This window comes from Triticum dicoccoides, chromosome 5B, assembly GCF_002162155.2.
Source record: "Triticum dicoccoides isolate Atlit2015 ecotype Zavitan chromosome 5B, WEW_v2.0, whole genome shotgun sequence".
NCBI classification, from domain to species: domain Eukaryota; kingdom Viridiplantae; phylum Streptophyta; class Magnoliopsida; order Poales; family Poaceae; genus Triticum; species Triticum dicoccoides.
The window spans coordinates 454,601,353-454,623,268 of NC_041389.1; the positions used below are offsets into that span (position 1 = coordinate 454,601,353).

A 21,916-nucleotide genomic window follows, 5' to 3' on the forward strand; every position below is an offset into this window, starting at 1 on the left:
CAGGACAAGGACACCAACCCGAATCAGCAGGGAACGAAGAGTGCACAGGCACGTGGGATGCTGGATCAAGTCCATCTGCTGCCACTATCGCCAGTCTCCCCGCCTCTATTGCCCAGTTTACAAGTTATTTTCTGAAGTGGCATCATCTCCTTGAGTCACTTGTGTGGCCCTCGTCTCTCATCCTTAGTTCGACATGGTCCTCTTGGATCCGTCTCCGGTGATGTCTTTAGACTGTCAGAGTTGTCGGCTTGGTAAATAGGTCCAACTACCTTATACTCATAGCGAGACTATTTCTAAGCATCGTTTCGACCTTATTCTCTGATGTCTGGGTCCATCTCCTTTGCCTCAAAAGTAAGTCATTGCTAGTATATTATCTTTATAGATGATTTCTCTCCACACACCTGGATCTATTTTATTTCTTCTCATAGTGAGGTCTTATCTATATATAAGCGTTTTGCTGCCACGGTTCGCATTCAGTTCTCTACGCTTATTGTGTTATGCGAAGACTCTGCTTAAGAGTATATCTCCAAGCTCTTGCATGGAGTCCTTGTTGAGCAGGGTGTCGTTGCTCGGATCTCTTTTCTTGGTGCTCAACTGTTTGCTCAAAATGGCATCACAAACATCGTCACCTTGAGAAGGCTCATGCGTTGATGGTCGTCACCTCTCTTCCGCCGCACTTTCGGGTCGAGTCTGTCACCACTTCCATCTATCTCATCAACCTTCAGCCATCCGCTGCTCGATAGGGTGGCGTTCCTTTCAAGCGTCTATCTTACTATTTCTTGATTATTTGGCTCTGTTATGTCCGTCTTACCCCTCATGAAGGCAACAAACTGACTGCCTAGTCTATTGAGTTTTTCTTCATAGGTTACAACGATGAGCTAACAGGATATCGTTGTAGGGAACATGTTGGTTGTTGGATACCTATTTCTTGGGATGTGACCTTCGTTGAGTCTCAACCCATCTACCCGTGCTCATTTTCAGCAACTTCTTTATTGGAGGATATCTCTTTCCTCACTTTCCCCGACACTCATATCACTCCTGTTGAGTTGTTATCCATTCATCGTACTCCTGCTTCTCCGACTATTGCAGATGGAACATAATCTCCTATGATTTCCTCACCTCGCTTGTCACAGACCTTCATCACTTGTAGCTTCCTTGTCACCATGACTTGAGATTTGTCTCGATGATTCCTTCTCGTACTCTGCTATATTTTCCTCACTTTTATACACGTCGTCCGCGTGTTGTGGGAGTGTCTACTAATGTGCCATTTTCCCTGTCTCAGCCTACTTTATGGCTTGCGTCCTCATCCGCTTCCTACTTGTGGTCTTCCAAGCGTTGGCGTTGCTATTCTTGAGACGACTTCATATCCTGACGTTGTTCATCCTGAATAGCAGGATGTGATGGCGTCAAAGCTTGATTGATGCTCTTGACCACATCGGCGCGTGGGATCTCATTTCTCTTCCTCGTGCTCGTCTCATCACTTCTAAGTGGATCTAAAAGTTTAAGACTGATGGTTCTCCTGAGTGTTACAAAGCTCATCTAGTAGTGAGAACATGGTCATGACTATGATGAGACATTTGCTCCTATAATGGCCAACATGACCACTATTTGCAGACTTTTCGGTGTGGCTTCTATTCGCCGCATGTAGGTCTCAACTTGATGTAAGAATGCCAGCATGTAGCCACTACATGAGTATTCTCTTTCGGATTGCATGGTTTGTCGTCTTCGTCGCTCTTTATATGGTCTTGAGTAAACCCCTCCTGCCTGGTTTGAGCACTTCGTCTTAGTGCTAATTGCGGCTAGTTTTTCGGTGAGTGCTCATGATCCTGCACTTCCTGTCCACCATTCAACTCATGGTCGAACACTTCTTTTATATTTGAATCATCACTAGCGACGACTCACAAGTACATTGCCTTTGTGAACGCTCGTCATAATGAGTTTCTTATCTCTAATCTTAGTCCTCGTCACTACTTGCGATTGAGGTTTCTTCTACCTCTAAGGCTTCTTTATTTCCTAAGAGAATATCCAGGATCTTATTGCTCGTGCTGCTCTTACTGATGAGCACACTCATCCACCTTGTGTCCACCTCCGCTCCCTCTAAGGCTTCTTTATTTCCAAAGAGAAGTATATCCAGGATCTTATTACTCGTGCTGCTCTTACTAATGAGCCCACTCATCCACCTTGTGTCCACCTCCGCTCACTGTAAGTCCGGATGGGCATCCGTTGCCTGGTGGCGGATTGCTATGTGTGCTGTCTTGATCCCACATCTCGTGTTCCCTTTATGGGCGACACCATAACCGCACGCTCGAGCACCACCAATGGTGTGCAAGAGCTCGGACAATCGGCGCATACCTGAATTTTATGCACGGGACACGCCCGAGAACACGGCGCTACCTGTCGTCAAGGCCAAGGGCACACTGTAGGAGAACATGGGATGCTTAATCAAGTGCGTGACACAAAATCCACAAACAGGACAAGGACACCAACCCGAATCAACGGGGAACGAAGAGTGCACAGGCACATGGGATGCTGGATCAAGTCCATCTGCTGCCACTACCGCCAGTCTCCCCACCTCTATTGCCTAGTTTACAAGTTATTTTTAGAAGTGGCATCATCTCCTTGAGTCACTTGTGTGGCCCTCGTCTCTCATCCTTAGTTCGACATGGTCCACTTGGATCCGTCTCCGGTGATGTCTTTAGACTATAAGGGTTGTCGGCTTGGGAAACAGGTCCAATTACCTTATACTTATAGTGAGACTATGTCTAAGCATCGTGTTGACCTTGTTCTCTCTGATGTCTGGGTCCATCTCCTTTGCCTCAAAAGTAGGTCATCGCTAGTATATTATCTTTATAGATGATTTCTCTCCACACACCTGAATTTATTTTATTTCTTCCCATAGTGAGGACTTATCTATATATAAGCGTTTTGCTGCCATGGTTCACATTCAGTTCTCTACGCTTATTGTGTTATGCGAAGACTCTGCTAAAGATTATATCTCCAAGCTCTTGCATGGAGTCCTTGTTGAGCAGGGTGCTGTTGCTCAGATCTCTTTTCTTGGTGCTCAACTGTTTGCTCAAAATGGTGTCGCAAACATCATCACCTTGAGAAGGCTCAATTGTTGATGGTGGTCACCTCTCTTCTGCCGCACTTTCGGGCCGAGTCTGTCACCACTTCCATCTATCTCATCAACCTTCAGCCATCCGCTGCTCGACAGGGTGGCGTTCCTTTCAAGCGTCTATCTAACTTTTTCTTGATTATTTGGCGCTTCAGTTGTTTGGCCGTGTTATGTCCTTCTTGCCCCTCGTGAAGACAACAAACTGACTGCCCAGACTATTGAGTGTGTCTTCATAGGTTACAACGATGAGCTAACAGGATATCATTGTAGGGAACATGTTGGTTGTTGGATGCCTATTCCTTGGGATGTGACTTTTGTTGAGTCTCACCACATCTACCCGTGCTCATTTTCATCAACTTCTTTATTGGAGGATATCTCTTTCCTCACTTTTCCGACACTCCTATCACTCCTATTGAGTCGTTATCCATTCATTGTACTCCTCTTGCTACTCCGACTATTGCAGATCCAACATAATCTCCTATGATTTCCTCACCTCGCTTATCACAGACCTTCATCACTGGTAGCTTCCTTGTCACCATGACTTGAGATTTGTCTCGATGATTCCTGCTCGTACTCTGCTATCTTTTCCTCACATTTATACACGTCGTTCGCGTGTTGTGGGTGTGTCTACTAATGTGCCATCTTCCCTGTCTCAGTCTACTTATGGCTTGCGTCCTCGTCCTCTTCCTACTTGTGGTCTTCCAAGCATTAGCTTTGCTATTCTTGAGACGACTTCATATCCTGACGTTGTTCATCCCGAATAGCAGCATGTGATGGCGTCGAAGCTTGATTGATGCTCTTGACCACATCAGCGTGTGGGATCTCATTTCTCTTCCTCGTGCTCGTCGCATCACTTCTAAGTGGATCTAAAAGGTTAAGACTGATGTTTATCTTGAGTGTTACAAAGCTCATCTAGTGGTGAGAACATGGTCATGACTATGATGAGACATTTGCTCCTATAATGGCCAACATGACCACTATTCATAGAATTTTCGTCGTGGCTTCTGTTCGCCGCCGGTATGTCTCAACTTGATGTAAGAATGCCTACATGTAGCCACTACATGAGTATTCTCTTCAGGGTGGAATGGTTTGTCGTCTTCGTCGCTCTTTATATGGTCTTGAGTAAACCACTCCTGCCTGGTTTGAGCACTTCGTCTTAGTGCTAACTGCAGCTGGTTTTTTTGGTGAGTGCTCATGATCCTGCATTTCCTGTCCACCATTCAACTCATGGTCGAACACTTCTTTTATCTGTGAATCATCACTGACAACGATTCACAAGTACATTGCCTTTGTGAAGGCTCGTCATAATGAGCTTCTTATCTCTGATCTTAGTCCTCGTCACTACTTGCGATTGAGGTTTCTTCTACCTCTAGTGGCTTCTTTATTTCCTAAAAGAAGCATATCCAGGATCTTATTGCTTGTGCTGCTCTTACTGATGAGCACACTCATCCACCTTGTGTCCACCTCTGCTCCATGTAAGTCCGGATGAGCATCCTTTGCCTGGTGGCGGATTGCTATGTGTGTTGTCTTGATCCCACATCCCATGTTCCCTTTATGGGCGACACCATAACCGCACGCTCGAGCACCACCAATGGTGAGCAAGAGCTCGAACAATCGGCGCATACCTGGATTTTATGCACGGGACACGCCCGAGAACACGGCGCTACCTATCGTCAATGCCAAGGGCACACTGTAGGAGAACGTGGGATGCTTAATCAAGTGCGTGACACAAAATCCGCAAACAGGACAAGGACACCAACCCGAATCTGCGGGGAACGAAGAGTGCACAGGCACGTGGGATGGTGGATCAAGTCCATCTGCTGCCACTACCGCCAATCTCCCCGCCTCTATTGCCTAATTTACAAGTTATTTTCAGAAGTGGCATCATCTCCTTGAGTCACTTGTGTGGCCCTCACCTCTCATCCTTAGTTCGACGTGGTCCTCTTGGATCCTTCTCCGGTGATGCCTTTAGACTATCAGCGTTGTCGGCTTGGTAAACAAGTCCAATTACCTTGTACTCATAGCGAGACTATGTCTCAGCGTCGTTTCGACCTTGTTCTCTCTGATGTCTGGGTCCATCTCCTTTGCCTCAAAAGTAGGCCATCGCTAGTATATTATCTTTATAGATGATTTCTCTCCACACACCTGGATCTATTTTATTTCTTCTCGTAGTGAGGTCGTATCTATATATCAGCGTTTTGCTGCCACGGTTCACATTTAGTTCTCTACGCTTATTGTGTTATGTGATGACTCTGCTAAAGAGTATATCTCCAAGCTCTTGCATGGAGTCATTGTTGAGCAAGGTGTTGTTGCTCAGATCTCTTTTCTTGGTGCTCAACTGCTCATGCTCAAAATGGCGTCTCAAACATCGTCACCTTGAGAAGGCTCATGCGTTGATGGTCGTCACGTCTCTTCCACCGCACTTTAGGGCCGAGTCTGTCACCACTTCCATCTATCTCATCAACCTTCAGCCATTTGCTGCTCGATAGGGTGGTGTTCCTTTCAAGCGTCTATCTAACTATTTCTTGATTATTTGGCGCTTCAATCGTTTGGTTGTGTTATGCCCTTCTTGCCCCTCGTGAAGACACCAAACTGACTGCCCAGTCTATTGAGTGTGTCTTCATAGGTTACAACGATGAGCATATGGGATATCGTTGTAGGGAACATGTTGGTTGTTGGATGCCTATTTCTTGGGATGTGACTTTTGTTGAGTCTCACCCCTTGTACCGTGCTCATTTTCATCAACTTCTATATTAGAGGATATCTCTTTCCTCACTTTCCCGACACTCCTATGACTCCCATTGAACCCTTATCCATTCATCATACTCCTTCTCCGACTATTGTAGATCCAACATCATCTCCTATGGTTTCCTCACCTCGCTTAACACAGACCTTCATCACCGGTAGCTTCCTTGTCACCATGACTTGAGATTGTCTCGATGATTCCTACTCGTACTCTGCTATCTTTTCCTCACTTTTATACACGTTGTCCGCGTGTGGTGGATGTGTCTACTAAGGCGCCATCTACCATATCTCAACCTACTTATGGCTAGCGTCCTTGTCCGCATCCTCCTGTTTATCACCTTGGTCTTCCAAGCGTTGGCACTGCTATTCTTGAGACGACTTCTTATCGTGACGTTGTTCATCCCGAATGGCAGCATGTGATGGCGTGGAAGGACACCAACCCGAATCTGCGGGGAACGAAGAGTGCACAGGCACGTGGGATGGTGGATCAAGTCCATCTGCTGCCACTACTGCCAGTCTCCCCGCCTCTATTGCCTTGTTTACAAGTTATTTTCAGAAGTGGCATCATCTCCTTGAGTCACTTGTGTGGCCCTCATCTCTCATCCTTAGTTCGACGTGGTCCTCTTGGATCCGTCTTCGATGATGTCTTTAGACTGTTAGGGTTGTCGGCTTGGTAAACAGGTCCAATTACCTTATACTCATAGCGAGACTATGTCTTAGCGTCATTTCGACCTTGTTCTCTTGGGTCCATCTCCTTTGCCGCAAAAGTAGGTCATCGCTAGTATATTATCTTTATAGATGATTTCTCTCCATGTACCGGGATGTACTTTATTTCTTCTCGTAGTGAGGTCTTATCTATATATAAGCGTTTTGCTACCACGGTCCACATTCAGTTCTCTACGCTTATTGTGTTATGTGATGACTCTACTAAAGAGTGTATCTCCAAGCTCTTGCATGGAGTCCTTGCTGAGAAGGGTGTTGTTGCTAAGACCTCTTTTCTTGGTCTCATGCTCAAAATGACGTCGCAAACATCGTTACCTTGAGAAGGCCCGTGCGTTTATGGTCGTCGCCTCTCTTCCACCGCACTTTCGGGCCAAGTCTGTCACCACTTCCATCTATCTCATCAACCTTCGACCATCCACTGCTCAATAGGGTGACGTTCCTTTCAAGCGTCTATCTGGCCGTTTCTTGATTATCTGGCGCTTCAATTGTTTGGTCGTGTTAGCTATGTCCTTGCCCCTCATGAAGCCACCAAACTGACTGCTCGGCCTGGTGAGTGTGTCTTCATAGGATACAACGATGAGCATAAATGATTTCTTTGTTGGGATCGTGTTGGTCGTCTGATGCCTATTTCTTGGGATGTGACTTGATGAGTCTCATCCTTTCTACCAACGTCCATTTTCCTTAACCTTTTTAATGGAGGATATTTATTTCCTCACTTCTCCCGACACTCGTATCATTCCTGTTGAGCCCTTATCCATTCATCGTACTGCTCATACTTCTCCAATTATTGCAAATCCAACATCATCTCCTATGATTTCCTCACCTCGCTTATCATAGACCTTTTGTTGTGGCCTCTGTTCACCACTAGTCTATCTCAGCTTGATGCTAAGAATGCCTTTCTTAACGGTGAGCTACGTGAGAAGGTTTACATGCAACCACCACTTGGGTATTCTGTTCCTCACGACATGTTATCTCTTCTCCGTCGCTCTCTATGGCGTTAAGCAAGCCCTAGCGCCTAGTTTTGAGTGTTTTACCACTATGATGGCTACTGTTGGTTGTGTGAAGGCACGTCTTAGTGAGCAGGTTCTTATGTCTAATCTTGGCCCACTTCGCTACTTTCTTGGGATTGAGGTCTTTCTTACTCAAGAAAAGTAATCCAAGATCTTGCGCATGCCTCTCTTAATGATGAGTGCACTGCTACAACTCCTGTTGATGGTGACACTTTGTCTGATCTAACATCGTTTATCTTATCGGGAGTCTTGTCTATCTAGCTGCCACTCGCCCGAAAGAAGAAACAAACTGTAGTGCCTCGTGTCCAAGTGCACCTCTACCCTCCACTATATGCTCCGCGACTGCCGTCGTGGCAAACTCACTAGCGCTGATGCCTCTCACACGATGTTGCTAGAGCCTTCAATCTCATTGAGGGGACAATGCCGCCATGGCAGCTAGCATTCCCTCACTCGAATCATGAAGTGTTTGTGAGTGAGATTAACAAAAATACGGGAAAGGAGACAATGACTAGCGTATTAGGGGAATGAGGCCTAAACAGTATTGTTGAGAAGAGTTAGGCCCACTACCAAAATGGTTGGTGTATTCTTCTCCAAAGTGGGACATGCTTTTGATGCAAACATGACCAAGTGAGATATATTCATACTCTATCAAGCCCAAATGATAATCCCCTGTTTTGGCAAACTTTAACACCGGCCTTCAAATACTAATTTGACCCATTGTCTCCTTTCTATTCAGGTCCATCGTCTCCTTTGGCCTCCAACATTAATGATATTTCTTTCCTCAATACACCTATCACTCATGTATTTGCCCTCATCCACCCATCCCACCGTGTCTTCTTGTACTATTGTTGTATACCCAATGCCATCATCACATGCCTCTTCACCACCTTGTTTGTTACCTCGGGCTACCTAACCCCACTCGTCCCCTAAGGCTTCCCCGATGATTCCCCCTCATCCTCTTCACTACACTAGTAGTCCATGTTTTGTGGATTCTTTTGATGCAGGTTGACATGTAACAGTTATAATTATATCATTTTAGAAATCCTATGTAGGTTTGACTAGATGTCTCGCCCATGTCTATACTCTATAACATCGTACGTAAACACAAGGGTGTACCTTAACTTATCACCATCCTCCAGAAAGCAATATCTATCCCAACCTAGGGCGTGCATTACATGATGGAAAATACAAAAATCTTCCGAACTTTGACAAAAACTTAAGTAATAAATAGCTATGTTTGCGATTTCAAAAGGAATATATTAATGATAAGGTGTCGAACAAATATGCATGCATGTTGTATCGTGCTTATAGAGTGAACTCACATGAGCTACAGAACGATCCTCATCTCCGAGGAAATTGAGTAGTTGGTGAATGAAAACTTAAATCCATCAGCGGATCTATCTGTAGGAAATTAGGGGGAAAGGGAATTAGACTTCCTGTTTTACTAATGACCTTCAGAGAATTGTAACAAGACACTGTGCAACAACCATGATGGTGCTTGACAAAATGACAATGCATTTACCATGCAGCACATAGAAGATTTGAATATCTATTGGGTATATGGCCTAACCACATGAGCAAGTTATACTTAAACTACCTGTGGATCTGAAAATGTCACAAAGCAAAAGCAGCACTAGCGGTTTGTGCGACTCTACAGCATGGTCTGCAATAAAACCTACATACAGACCAAAGCAGCATAGTAAGCATGTGCCAACCTTTGAACTGAGCGATGGAGGAAAGGGCAAAAAAATCAGTAAATAATCACAAGGATTCATTACCACAACATTTGTCATAGTTTGTTCGAAATTGTAGCACACAACAGCTTATAAATGGATTGGCAGACACAAAAACTGGAAATTTGCACTTTGCACTTTGACAAGGTAGCAAAGGGAAACGTTACAAACATATGCAAGTCTATAGAAGCTAGCCTCCCTCCTTAAAAAAACATGATTCTCTTTTGGAATAAACTAGCACATATGCCTATGCTTTGCAACGAGGACATAAATATTCTAGTAGTTCAACACCCATCATCTACGATTTGAAATTCTGGTTGAGAAAAGAGGTGTTAAAAGTTCTTGCTATATACAACAATGGAATTTTGTCACTATATCTACTATTGTTGTTAAACTGAATCAATATAACTACAATCAGGATACCTTGTGTCAGCTTATGGAAGTGCTAAGACATATCACAGCAAGTATACCTTGAACATTTAACAAAGAGGCCATATGAACATATGGCAAGCAAGGTAAGTACCACAAGAACACTAACTGTTAAGCTCATGCTGAGTAGGGTCATTCACATTAAACGTAACTCAGGAGAATTTCTCTTTTATCCTTGTTACCAGCACACAATTATAATGAGCACCAGACCCACAAATACATCATCTATCAAAATCATCCAGCCACACCTATCAGCAATACAACTGCAGAACCCATAGAGGGATCTGCTAATACAGAACTACTCCCTCCGTTCCTAAATATAAGTCTTTTTAGAGATTTCAATAAGGACTACGTACGGATGTATATAGACATATTTTAGAGTGTAGATTTAGTACTATAAATTCAGTACTGGCCATTTTCTGAATTAGTTAAAACCTGCCACACACACCAACATTTTGTTAGTAGTATGCTTAAAATCCATGATCAGACTAGGAAGGCAACACAGCTGCTTACATGTTAGCAATAAGGTCAAGCTCTTCTTCCATGCATGACAATAACACTGATTTTGTCTCCAGTTGAAAACAACCTAGCCGAAAAGCATAGTATAAGGCCATGTAAATATACTTGGTTGATTTATGTTCATTTCAATCCATTAGAACAACACAGAAACATAGTGTATACTGATTATATAAAATCGACAACATGTTAGGGTGGTAATCTAGCACACCAACCCACAAGGTGATCAGAATGAATTATATCCCAGCAAAGCGCAATAAAGGCAGGTGTGCATCTTTGCTCCCTAAAATAATACTCAATTAAAGAGCCTGATCGTGTGTTGTTTGTCAAACATGTCCTGTTTGAGTTCATAGTAAACTTGATATGTCCCTCTCTATACTACATGCCTATTTAATTCTCATAATTAGATGGATATAATACCATAGTCATCACTCATCATTACAGGTTTCACTTTTTTGTTTGCAAACTCTGCAGATTGTCCGTACATGGCAAGGTATTAAGTATTAACGATGGAAGCTAAAAATCATGTCTTATTTAAAACAGCAGAGCCGCATTTAGCTTGGCATGTGATCCAGCGTACCTCAGGTGGAGCACCGGCGGTCGGTGTTCCGGCGAAGTTGGTAGAACAGCGAGATTGGATGCTTCCTTAGAGCACTCGATGCCTATTATGTGGCAAAGGAGGGAGTTCATGTGGAGTCCGTGTCCGGCACAAGTTGATGGCGTGCTCGAGCATGACACAACACTGGCAAAGGAGGGTGGAAGAGTCCATGTCTGACACCCGTTGATGGTGTAAACGTCCTGCTTTGCACATGAACGGATAACACCTACAATGGACAATAATATAAACCTGAGACTATAACATGCAGCATCTAAATAACAAAGAATTGGAAATATTACCAGAGAGAAAACCCACTCTGGTAAACAAGTAATAGTACTTGGACTAAATATGGTATTCAGACATAGCCGGCCATTAACATGACGTTATTATTTTAGATATTATCAGTAATGTGCTTAGAAAACTTTTGTGTGCTTCTATTGATAGCCAGAAGCCATGGCTAATGTATCCGATCTATCTATGACAAGAACATGTATCATAAGTTATCAGCTAATTAATTAGCTGACAGACAATCTAGCAAGGATTGAAGAGTTAGCAGCTTATAAGAATTTTTCTCTGAAGTTTTGATGGTCCATTGATATCTAATACTGTAATTACTAATTGCGCAGAATACTAATAGTACTACTTGGTGAAGGAATCAGAATCAATAGAGACCGGAAGCCGGTCTGCGGGACTACTTGTGTCCGTGAATTGCATTGCATAAGGACCAAACTTCTTTTAGGGAGATCAGCTGCAATAGCGTCGAGGGTGCATATACCTACATCAACGATAGAAGGGACAAGAACAGAGACTACTGCTACCAAGGGCAAAATCATACATGTGCACAGAGGTAAGAGGACGGTCCAAAGCCCTCGGACCAGAGCGGCGCGAATCCTGAAGGTGTAGCCGGAGGAAGGACGCGACGGGCGACGCTCCGAGCAGCGCAACCTCCGAGGTGCGGCGCCGGGGAGGAGCCGCCGCCGATTCCGCCGGAGGTGGTGGCAGTAGCACTAGCACCAGACCTAGGGTTCCGCCGGCAATTTGGGATTTTTTGGGGGTCCGTGGAGGAGACGGGGAAGTGGGGATTGGAAAATCGAAGAGGCGGCGGGGTCTCTCCTGCTAGACGCGCGGGGAAGTCCATGGTGAAGGACTCCGACCGACGCTTTCCTTCTCGTGTGGGATTGGGCTTCGTTGGGCCATATGTCGAGGCCCAGGCGGGCGACGACGGGCTTTGGAATCCGCTTCGTCGGAGGACGTACATACGGGGAGGTCCTATTGGGCGCCTTCTGCGCCGGTTAAGGTTCCTGGCGCCAGCGCGCATCGCCTAGCGGGCCGGCCCAACAACCTCGCCAAAAATCGAACGCGGTAGAAAAACACTTGCGGGATGTGGGATTCGAACCAACGCGAGTAGGTGAAAGAAACGGCGGAGTAACCACTGCACCAGGACAGCCTACATGTTCATGATCCAAAAACAAACTTATTTAATACTTCTTCTAGTACAACATGAACATAAATTCTGTACCATAAAAATCATTTCGGAAAAGGAAAACGTAAAAAAGGAAAAGAAAATCATAGTTTTGTAATAAAAGTTCAATTTTAAAAAACGTTGGAATTCAAAAAAGTTCATCAAATTTAAAGAAAAGCACGAATTAGAAGAAAAAGTTAATCAATTCTGAAAAAAGTTCGTAGAATTTGAAAAAATAGTTCATCAATTCTGAATATAGTTCACAAATTTTAAAAAAGTTCATCGATTTTGAAAAAAAGTTCATCAAATTTTAGAAATAGTTTATCAGATTTGAGAAAAGTTCATAGAATTGGAAAAAAGTTCATCAAATTTTGAAAATAGTTCATCAATTTCGAAAATAGTTCATCGATTTTGAAAATAGTTCACCGGATCTGAAAAAAGTTCATTGGATTTGAAAAAAAGTTCATCGGATTTCAAAAAAAAGTTCATCGAAATTGAAAAGGAAATTATTGATTTCGAAAAAGGTTCACCGAATTTGAAAAAGGATGAGGAGAAAAGAAAAAGAAAAAACTGAACTTACGTAGATAATAAATAAGAGGACTAAAAAAGGATTTGAGAGAAGCTGTCACGGCCGGGTGGCTCGAGCGTAGCGCTCGCAGCGGCGAGCTACTGGGTTCGATCCCTCGGTCATGCACTTTTTTTGACGTTTCTCTAGAAACAGAAGAAGAAAAAAAAGCAAAACGGGCCGAGCCCAGCTAACTCGGCTGCAGGCGCCCGTTTGCAAATTGCACTATAACGGGCGCCTGCAGCGCCAAATAGAAAATCCCGTACATACGCCCCCTACTGAAAAAATTGTTACCATGCACGAAATGGCAAATTAAGAAGCACTCATTGTAAAGATCATTCTCATCTCTACTCCTAATGTCTCAGTTGGTAGGTCGCGTTCCGGGTTTTATTTTCGTCCCACCTCACTCGGTCTTTTTTGATACTTCTTTGGTACTTTCTTCCACCTCCCACTTAGCCGCGAAAAACCAAGAAAAACCCCACAATCGAGTCCCACACCTGCCCCACGCGTCTAACCTCCTGTCGCACCCATCTGTCACGAACGAAAACAAACCAGCAAAAATAAACCGGCGAAAATTAACCAACGAAAAAAAATCACAAACCAACCACCCGCACGTACGACCGAGGTCTCTTGCCCTCGAGCGAGAAACAGTCGCCCAACTCTGTGCCCTCGTTCGCCGCCGCCGCCCTTCGTCCCCTCACCACCACCGCTAGATCCCTTCGCCGCCGCTCGGTGCCGCCAGGCCCCGACCTCCTCCCCGGCTCCCGGCGCCGCCCGCCCCCCATCTGCTCCCCCGGTCCCGGCTAAGCCCGGCCCCACCTTCTCTCTCACTCTTGGCGGTGATCCCCGTGGTGTCCCCGGACCGGAGGCCGTCGAGGATGTAGAGCGCCGGGAGCGCGGCGCCGACGAGGAACCCCCCATGATGTGCGCGGCGAGGAGGAGGCGCTCGGGGCCGAGGAAGACGGGCGCGGACGGGTTGGGCTTCCTAGGCGCTGCGGGAAGGTGAGCCTGGCTAGGAGGAGTAGGTAGGGAAAGGACGGCAGCTCGCCGGCAGGTCACCGGCGCCGGGAGGCAGCGAGGTCGTCTCTCTCGCTCGCCTCTCCCCTTCTCCCCATCTCGCATCTCCTTCTTGCACCGTCGGTGCTGCCGTCCAGTACGTGCCGCGGCGATCCCCATGATGCGCTGGCCATCTGAACCAGATCGGCGCCGACGAGAAGTCTCTAATGTCCCGTGCGGCGGCCACGGGTCCATCTTAAGTCGGCGGCGAGCTATGGTGAGGTACACATGGCGCTGATGGATGCACTGTACAGGGGCGCCGCCGCCACTGAGCTGGCCACCGGCTTTTTCCTGCCGTGCTACCGCGACGGGCACTCCCTCCTCGGCTTTGCCAGGGTCCTCCTGCCCTGCGTTTATGTGCTGCTCCTCGTCATCATCTCCGTGGGTGGGTTCCTCCTCTGTAAGCTCTACTCTTACCTATGGCAGGGTCAGTCGATTGGTCCGCGGTTCATTTGTATTCTGTCAAAGTTCGTTGGTGATGTCAATGGTTATCGGTTTAGTTATTTCTGGGTACATGTGCACTAGATAGGTTATGTTTCTTGTTACTCTGGAGTCTGGACCTTGAAGATATGTCATGTTAGAGAATGCAAATCTGTATGTCATGGTCGTGTCCTCAATCTGCAAACAAATAAATCCTTTTCATGTTTTTTATCCATGTGTAGAGCGTAAATATTAACAAAATAGAAATGATCAGTTAATAAAAAGGATTAATCCCAAGATTCATCATGTAGTCCATCAAGATTATACGTTTTTCCTAAAACACAAGTATTTCATATCATAGGATAATTGTAGCTCAGAGACCATGGTCATGGTGTTGTTCGTACAGAAACCTGAGCCAACTTGCTTGTACAATTAACTTTTAAGATGTAATTTTCCATTAGTGAGCCTGGTAATTGGAAAACACTATGTAATGATAGACTAATTAAAGAATATATATTCTTTAGAAATAATTGAAGAGTAGTTTATACATTAGACATGAGCCCATGCTGCTGGGGTATGTGCCATGCTCGACGCATTTGATTTTTTTTGAGGTTGTCTTAAAGTTTTTTAACGCGCAGGCAATGCCCTTGAACCCCATTCTCCAACCATCTGGCAGCGTGCTGGACGTCGTCCTCCTCGACGCGGCCGTCCCCGACGAGCTCTCTTTGTCGGAGGAGGTGGGGCAGCAAGGCCTCCTATCCTCCAGCGCGTGGACCGACGGCTGAGTCCTCCTGCTCTCCTAGCGTGGTGAGCTTCCCCTCTCTCCCCTACCCCAAATCTAGATGATACTTGCAATTGTGCAGCTATAATAGTAACTGGGGCATCTCTGTATGGTTCAAGCACCAGCACAATCTCTGTACTTTCTGGAGCGTAGGAGAAAACGAAGCACAATCTCTGCACAGTTTCAGAGATGACCAGTAGTAAAGTATGAAGCTGCACGTTCAGTTAGTAACCAAGCATGGAATGTTCCTGAAAAAGCGGTTCATTTCTTTTACATACATGTATGACCATATATGCACGCATCTTCATCACTAGATGATTAACACATCAAGTAGTGTGCATCCATCCATGCAACACCACTGATTCTACAGCCAAAGGTTTTTTTTGTAAGAGATAATTAGCTTCATGTAAATCTGGCTGACACTTGCAATTGTACAACTTTGACTGAAACTGGATGTTCAATTTTTTATTAGTGTGCACTACTAATTGGTTCAGTTTGGTTGAATACACAACTTTGGATGTTCAATTTGCTTGTGCATATGATTGAAATCTGACTAAACCTGATATCACATCTAATCTAATGCTAAGAAACTTTCAGGACATTTATCCGCACTGATTGTTTCCACGACGGTAAACTATATGTATATCTAGGATATGATGGAAGCGTGCAGTAGCATGAGAGGTCTTTCCTAATTCTAGGACATGATGTGAAGCTTGTATCTGATTTATAAGGTGTGTGTTCCTCTTTGATGTTTTCCTTTCTAATCCATTTCCCTTGATGCTTCATGCGATTCATAGATGAAAAGAGTCCACATGGTTTCTCATGAGTTTTCCACATGGAGCAAAGGTAACGTATGCCTATGACGATGTATGTAGGTCTGAACACCATGGCAATCTCAATCTTGTTCGGCATCCAATGGCTCCTAATTCTTTTACAACGGCTCTGCTCGGGATTTGTGTCGATGACGTCCATTGACAAAGTGGTTCCAAGAGGTAGAGAGGCTGGTGCGGGACGTTGTGGAGAGTGACGTCAAATGGGGGTCTGTCCGGGCATCACTGCTGCTGGAGCTGCAGCACCGGTACACGGAGATCAACGGGAAGAGGGCCATCAACGAGACCCGCATGAGCCTCATGGAGGAGGACCCATATGTACTAACATACACAAGATGACAGAGAAGTTCTCCGCTCTTCAGCTCAAAGTGAAGGAGGTGGATGCATTGCAGAATCACTCCTCCAACAGGTGAACTAATTAATTTGCATTCTCTTCTTTTTGAACTTATTTCTGAAAGCAGTTTCTGAACTTTGAAATTGTGTGACTAATGCTGAAGTGATATGTTGTGTTAACTCCTTTTGAATCTCTTGATTCTTTTGATTCTCTTAAATCATTGCAATCTCTTGACCCGAGGGCTGCCGATGAGTCTCCGCGGCGGATATCCCCCCAAAAAGATAAAGAAACAGATCCCCATGGAGATTCCCTCACTGCACGGAAGCCTTCTTGGACGGCGACCTCACTACCCAGTCGGTAGCAGCGTCGCCTTCCTGGTAGGCACCCGGCGGATGGGTTCCTGGTGGACCGTCCCGTGCAGTCCGATGACTGCGTGGCCGCGCTCATCCAGACGGAGATGGAGCACATGCCCGTGGACGGGTACCCCCAGATGCTGCGGCGGCTCGGGGCCTTGTATTTGGCCGCCATCACGAGGGACACCATAGATAGGACCTGGAAGGTCAGCCCTCACATCTTTATTTGATTTGAGTCATTCCTTTCTAGCATGGTACTGATATGTGATGGGCTGTGTAAAGATGCCCTTTTAATCCATTTTATTTTCGATTTCTAATTGGATTGCTGCTCAATGATACTGTCCTGTTATATGCTGCCATGATAGCTGATTAAATCTGCAAATTCTTTGATCATAGGTCAGTGACATTTCAATTTCATGCCTTTGACTGTGATTTTGTCTGTCAACTACCTTCATAGGTTCCTCTCGGTAGCAACTGAAGCAACCCTGCTAAAATCCCATAAAGTACTTGTTGGAATCATGGAGAAATTGGTTTCTCATGGCTTGCTTGTGTGACATAGCTCTTGGCAGTGACTTGCTTCTGTCTCGCTCGTGGACCAGCAGATCAGTGACTGATGCATCTCATCTCATGAAAGACCTCCTCATACATCGTTGAGGGGTTCTGTCTTCTCAGTTTTGTCTCAATTAATCGACGGTTTTTGCTTGACACACGATTGAGGCAAAGTCTGTGTTTGAGGCAAGGACAATAAAAATGATGGAGCTTTTGGTGCTCAGCACCTTGAAATGGAGGATGCAAGTTCTTACTGCTTGCTCGTTTATTGGCTACTTCCTTTGCAAATTCAATGATCATGACACACCCTCCATGCTCGCATTCTCCCGCTCGAACCTCATCCCGAGCACAGCTAAGTGTATGAAAGTTAAATCAGATCCCCCTTTTCAGTATTCATCAACCAATGTGTTAAATCAGATCTCACTTTTAGTATACATGGATCAATGTGTAGATTTTGGCGGCCATCAATTATTAAAGTTTCAGAATTTCGATTGCAGGAGCTGATTTTTTGGTGTTCAGACCTTCCGAGATTGCTGGAAGTGTTGCACCTGCTTCATTTGGGGAGCGCAGTACTTCAGTGGTCGAAAGGGGTACAACTAATTGCAAGTATATAAACAAGGTAGTGATCATCTCTGTGCTATCGTTATCTAAACCATTTGCCCGCCATCACATGGTATCCTTTAAATGCAATGGTGTCTTGTAGGAGCGAGTGTTAAGATGCTACGATGGAGCCATGGAGGTAACTCACTAAATGAGCGGATAATGTTTTTCAAATGAGAATCATGGAGCTCCGGTGGTTGAAATACCAAACCCCATCTTGTTTAGAGAAATAAATAATTCGCACATGTGGTAGAATACTTACACGAATTTGAGAAACTTTGGTCTTAAAAACTGAGGACATATGAGTGAGCAAGGAAGAATACAAGTTTGTTCAAAGCAACAGAATGTATTGGTTACTTGACAGGCCATATGAGTTTCTGTAGTTACCTATTTTTGTCTGTCAAATCGTAAGATAATGCATCATCTCAATCTGAGAGGTGTAAATGATCATGTCATCTAATAATGGTATCTAGGTTTGGCTTTATTTGGTGACTGGAATTTTCTATTGGAAAAGTTACTGGTGATGGTACATTAGAATTACCAAACTGAACAGGTGGTACTAAAAAGTACTGGAAAATCTCAATGCCTAGATGGTATGATGTGCCATGTTCATCACCGCCGGGAATACTTTGATAGGGCTAAATTTTGCTCTATATGATTTCCTGGGGGGCTGTTTGGAAGAGAGGGATTGGGCTAGGAGTTAGTTTAATTTGTACGTTAGGACAAAGATGATTGAGTGATGAAACTACAGTTGCTAATTCAGTGTAGAGATCCTACTTAATGTACACATCAACATTCTTATAGAGCAATTTAATACTGTAACTCTTATCTTATTCACCGTTATTTCTGTTGAAGATTGTTTGAAATTATTAGGCACTGGCCCTCTTCAAGTCCTACTTTAGTGCAACGGTGCAGAGACTATGCACTTCGGTTATCCTCATAATCCCAGTACCATAAATTTTGAAGTTAAATATAACCCAGGAAGGCGTACGGTCACCATTTTCCTCCAAGGTCAGAGATATATGAAAAATGAAGTCGGTTGTATTGGATATACAAAAAATAAATATGTATGTTCCTATTTATTTTCTAGGTAAGTGACCAAATCATATTTCCTTTTATCTGTACTAATAGAATTTAGATAAGCCTGTGCTAAATGCGACCCTTGTAAGTGCGATCTTCGAAGTTACGGGCGTTGTTGGATGGAGAAGAGCGGGTCTTGTATTAGGCTTCAGCTGTATCCGAGAAAAAGCATAGCACCAACTTTTATAATGGTCCTAGGTTCCTATCAGAGCAATACCATCATCCTGCATACATTTTAAAATGCATTTCAGTTCTATTACATATTGTACACGTACCAACATGCTTTCCTCTGTTTTCATTTCTTTGTTGTCCTTAATGTCATCTCTTTTTTTACTTTCATTTAGCAAGTGAAGTAACAACAATAACTAATAGGTTCTCCTCGCATGTTAGGTTTTCTTGGACATTGTTGAGAGCGTAAACCTTCTTATGTCTTCTAAAGGGATTTTATGTACCATCAAATTTTACTTGTCTGTTATGAGGTTTCTGGTGTCTTCCTGTTCAGCTATTTGATATTCATTGTGTATGTTTCTTAAATTTCTGCAGGGAGAGTTCTAATATGTGACGTGACAGGAAAGATCCTGATGAAGTGCTTCCTTTCTGGGATGCCTATCTGAAGTTGGGACTAAATGACAAGATTTAATTGGCTTAGTAAATAAAAAACTTGCTAAAGAAAAATAAGATTCAAAATAGATGTTTTTATTATAGATTAGGATTCGTGTGTTCTGCCACCGGGTTGACTTCTGATATCAGAAGGCAAGCCGTTAGTTCATATCGTGCTACTTTCCACTATTGTAGTGAGAGAGAGAGGGATTGAGAGGCTCCTACTTTTTGTATTGTTGTCGATGCTTGCACAATGCTATTGCTTATTATACTGGGGTATTCATCTTTGGAATAAAAAACAATCATTTTCTCCCTTCAATATTTTAGTCATGACTTAGTTTTACTTACTAACCTCTCTTCAAAATTATATTAGGATTAAATTTAGCTTTTTATAAAGTTGTAAAGAATAGTTCTGATTTTTGTGGGTAGTCAACCAAATTTTGGTTCATGGTTGAAAGCCCCTTGTCATCGTAGTTTACTCGAAGGCAGCTTTAGATTGATTCTCATACTGAGGGAGTCATCTTTGGAAGCAATAGTTCTAAGGTTTTTAAAGAATCATGTTATATTTGTTTGTTTTTGTATAACCAACAAATATTTCAAACAAACGTTGTGATTAGAATTATGACAACATCGGTGTTCATCACTATTCTTTGTGGACTTGAATAGGTCTTTCTAAATTACACATAATGTGTATGAGCAAATTATCATGTCTTTTTTGGATCTGTGGCGAAGCATAGTCACCTTAGTACTATGTTGCTTTCTGCATGCGTTTCTCATGGCCTTATTAAAGATCCCTGGTTCTATGGTTTTAAACACAAGATGGTATTTTTTATCACATTTCGTACAAGTTCTCCTATAAGGCTACAATTTTAAAGTTAAAAAACATTTTTAGTTGGGAGAAGGAAGGAAGAAAGAAAAGGATAGCGCTTTAACGTATGTTGTCAATGCAGCCCGTGGCAACGCACGGGCGTTTTACTAGTCTTCTTAGGTTACGACAAATGGCGCACTACATCTCTACTCCTAATGTCTCAGTTGGTAGGTCGCGTTCCGGGTTTTATTTTTGTCCCATCTCACCCGGTCTTTTTTGGTACTTCTTTGGTACTTGCTCCCACCTCCCGCTCAGCCGAGACGATTTATTTTCGTACTCCCTCCCACCTCCCAGGTAGTTCCCTCCACGCAAAAAAATCGAACCAACCAATCTCTACTCCTAATGGAGCAGTTGGTAGTCTTCGCCGGTCAATTTTCGTCCCACCACTTTCGTCCGGGTTTTTTTGTAGGTTAATTGTCGTAGATTTTTTTCGTCGCCTCCCCCACTTCATCGATTTATTTTCACTTCACCCTCTCACACAACGAAAAAAACTGAACGGATCAGAACTTTCCATACTAACGGAAATTATTTAGTAATGTCTTTATGTAAAAGAATCAATCACAATCAATCTGTAAAGATCAAATCTAAATTAATTAATCTTCATAACGTTTGTTTCCTTTCGAATCACGTCCATAACTTTCCTTCCTTGTTTGGGCAGAAACTGTTTGTGAAAATAACAATGCGACCACTATTTATTAGGACAAAAATAAATCGTACGAGGCTACCAAACAGTTTGGGCAGAAACCGCTAAGTCGTTATTAGGAGATTGTTTGTGAAAATAACATGTGAAAACAATCTCTACTCCTAATGGAGCAGTTGGTAGCCTCGTACGATTTATTTTTGTCCTCCTCCCACCTTCCCTGGTTTTTTTTCATCCTCTCTCCCACCTCCCAATTTCGTTGGTTTTTTTCGTTGGTTTTTACTCGCCCCCTCCCACCTCCCAATTTCGTCCGGTTTTTATTCGTCCCACCTCCCACCACCCCCTCGTACTGGTTCTTTTTCTCTTCACTCTTTCCTTGCAAACCAATAATTTCCTAACATACAAAAGATCACGAATCTACCTTTCCTTACCCGAACCAATCGCGCCCTACATCAGTGCATTTCTTTATTAAGAAAACTAACACGTAAATCTTAACGCATTGCAAACAAATCCCGTTATGGACCTAATTAATTTATTATGGAATCTATACGTGGTCGCATTGGTTCTTTTTCTCTCCACTCTTTCCTTGCAAAACACTAATTTTCTAACATACAAAAGATCACGAATCTATCTTTCCTTATCCGAATCAATCGATCCCTACATCAGTGCATTTCTTTATTAAGAAAACTAACACGTAAATCTTAACGCATTGTAAAGAAATCCCGTTATGGACCTAATTAATTTATTATGGAATCTGTACGTGGTCGCATCTCTCTCCTCGTGAAAAAATCGCATCCATCTCCCGTTAAAAAGGAAAAGAGAACATGAACGATCAATCCCACACCCTGCATCTCAGTAGCAAAAAATCGCCCCCGCCTCTGCTACTGCGCCTCGCCGTGTGCCCGGCTC

The 21,916-nt window shown here is 43.8% G+C and overlaps 1 long non-coding RNA gene and 1 pseudogene across 1 annotated transcript in view; one reads left to right on the forward strand and one right to left on the reverse strand.

Annotated features, from left to right (window-relative positions):
* LOC119305739 overlaps positions 1–11,979 on the reverse strand; it is a 43,442-nt gene extending 31,463 nt beyond the window's left edge. The window contains exons 1-4 of the long non-coding RNA XR_005148760.1: positions 11,705–11,979; positions 10,852–11,095; positions 9,191–9,268; positions 8,916–8,994 (exon numbers count right to left, since the gene is read on the reverse strand). This is a non-coding gene — a long non-coding RNA (uncharacterized LOC119305739). The remainder of the gene's footprint in view (positions 1–8,915; positions 8,995–9,190; positions 9,269–10,851; positions 11,096–11,704) is intronic.
* A 4,339-nt stretch (positions 11,980–16,318) lies between these two features.
* On the forward strand, positions 16,319–19,429 carry LOC119309722 (annotated as a pseudogene).
* Positions 19,430–21,916: the final 2,487 nt, after the last annotated feature.